Raw genomic sequence first — 2647 nt, forward strand, 5'->3', positions numbered from 1 at the left:
AACGTGTTGAATATATAAAAAATTTATATTATTATATTATGAAAATCTGTTTTTAAAATTAAGATGATCATCTAAAGACATGAATAAAGAACTACCCATGGTGGTTACTAGCACTTCCATTTTGAATTATAATTCATTGGATAGTGTACTGTTCTACTACATGATTGAATTGTTCTTTAATTAGAAAAAAAGGCTGCAAACTTTAACATTATCTTTTTTGTTCCACTATGAAACAATACTACGTAACTCAATAGGATGACAGATCTATAAGCCAGTCCTCGTCAAGAACCACACATTCAACATTCAACACTCTCAATCACAATAATCTAAACCTTAAAATATTAGAGCAGCACATCTCATCAACAAAAAAGAAAACAAATATTTTATCCAAATGTTAAACCAGAAAATAGATAATCCAAAAGTGATAAGCCTCATCACAATGTATTAACCATAAACATTGAAATCATTGTCAATTCTCAACAGCTGTAACGACAAAAGCAACATTGTTTCTCATGACAGGATCCCATTTTTCTATAATCATGCCTGCTGTGAATCCACCACAAGAGATTGCTCATTGTGTTGCCAGCATCAAAATCCTTTAAGCTTCTAATCTTCTTCAATGCAACTTGATTGTTATAAATTCCTTCAAGTGCATACACAAACCCCATCCATGTGTCTCCTTCATTGTATTCAGATGGTGTCGACTTCACAAGGTCCTTAACAAAATCAACATTGGAGAACAAGAACTCAGTAATAGGCAATAAGGGTAAAACATGAAGGCCAATCTTAATCTCCCTCTCAGTATAACAATTGCGCATTTTACACAGTCTATGGTTAGCTAAAAGAGAACCAACTAACTTATTTTCTTCTGCAAAATAATCTCCATACAGATTATCACCCTCTTTCACATGCCACCACATCTTAGCAGCATGAATCTCCAAGGATGCAAGAGTTGATCCAATGGAAGCAAGATGGATGTCACCATAAGCTAGGCCCATCAATGCAGCAGAATAGTAAATATTTACAGCTTCACTGGTGCTGTCCTGTTGAATCCCAACATCATCACAATGATTCGCTTCACTGGTGCTGTTCTGTTGCATCCCAACATCATCACAATGATTCGATAGGTATGTAGTCCAAGAGTGCAATTTGTACAGATCGAAACACCTTAGACGTGTATATTTTGAGTTTGATTCTCTTCCCAAGTTCATAAAATTTGCCATGAGTGAGTAGGCTTTAGGCTTATATTTCATTCCCCAAGCTGGATCAATCTTTGCAAGCACTGCAATTCCATAAAGGAAGTACCCGGCACTGTGTGCTTCAATATGAATCCTTCCCCATTTTACACCATATTGCAAACCTTTTCCATCGAAGTTCCATCCAACCATTGCTGAATCATTTCATGCAAGAACTCCTTCACAGCTGGGATCACATCAACAAAGCCAACTTCTTCAGCTATTAGAGCCAACCTTGCTGCTTTTGCAATGATTCTCCCATCATAGTAAGCCTCATTTGTTGTTATGCCAAGAGAACCTAGGGCAGCAACATCTTTGGAAAGAGCTGATTTGATTTCATCAAGGAAACGTTGGTTGACACCTCTGATAGAGTGCCAAGTTACAGGAATATGATCTGCTTTCAATGACCATGAATCTCCAACAACACCAACAAGGTTACCATCAATGCTCCTATATTTAAGATCTTCAAGAACAGTAATGTTACCCTTATCCTTGGATAAAAGTTGAAGATGGAGAGGGTGTGCTAACATTAACAAATCACCAAACCCTCTCTTCTCCCACTTATATTCAACACAATACAGCTTAGTAAACGAAGCATCACCAGATACAGGGTAGCAAGTGCTGTACCTGTCAAGAACATGCTCAAGTTGTGAACTTGAATTTGGCAACAATGCTATCCTTACTACCAGAGGAACCCCGCCTCCATCATTACCAGCAGAAGTAATAGCCTTGGAGAAAGAAACAATGTCATTGCTGTAACTAAACTTGATTGGTAAAGAAGCGTATAGAAGCCATGTCTGATCATTGTCAAGCTTAAGTGTATACTTAGTGAATGTATCATTTGAAGTAAAGGAAGAAAATTTGTGCACAGTGGCTATGGAAATTAATGATGTGTGATGGGAGACAGAGAAAGTGACATAAGGGCTTCCCCTAACAAGGAAGAAGGTAAGATCAGAAGGAGTATCCAAAGTGACACTAAGATCAGTGAAGGAAGATATGACATGAGGATGAGAATGAGAACCTTGTTGAGTTTGTTGAGTTGAGGTAGAGATGGTGAGATCAGCTTTGAATACCTGGTATATGTAACGATAATCAGCACGGCGAGATGGATAGCAGAGAGAAACAGAGGAAGCTGATGATTTGATGAGGTAAGGGTGAATGTACACTGGGTTGTTGCCATCTGCTTCAACAAAGTTGTGGAAGAAAGAATGTGTGGGTAAAGGCGATGAAAGAAGGTCTGAAGAGAAGAATTTGGGAGGGTCACGTTGATCATCCGTTGACGGGAACAGAAAGGGTTCATCTTTTTCTCCTGTGAAGGCCATTTTGATAGGAAGAACTTGTTAACTTGAGTGGCCCACAAATGTCTTTTCTAATTATTTATAGGATTTTACCGTTGTGTGCTGTGCCCTAAG

The 2647-nt window shown here is 38.2% G+C and overlaps 1 pseudogene; it reads right to left on the reverse strand.

Moving 5' to 3' along the window:
• LOC107635525 lies at positions 282-2624 on the reverse strand (annotated as a pseudogene).

The sequence above is a fragment of the Arachis ipaensis genome, chromosome B04 (genome assembly GCF_000816755.2).
Source record: "Arachis ipaensis cultivar K30076 chromosome B04, Araip1.1, whole genome shotgun sequence".
NCBI classification, from domain to species: Eukaryota; Viridiplantae; Streptophyta; class Magnoliopsida; order Fabales; family Fabaceae; genus Arachis; species Arachis ipaensis.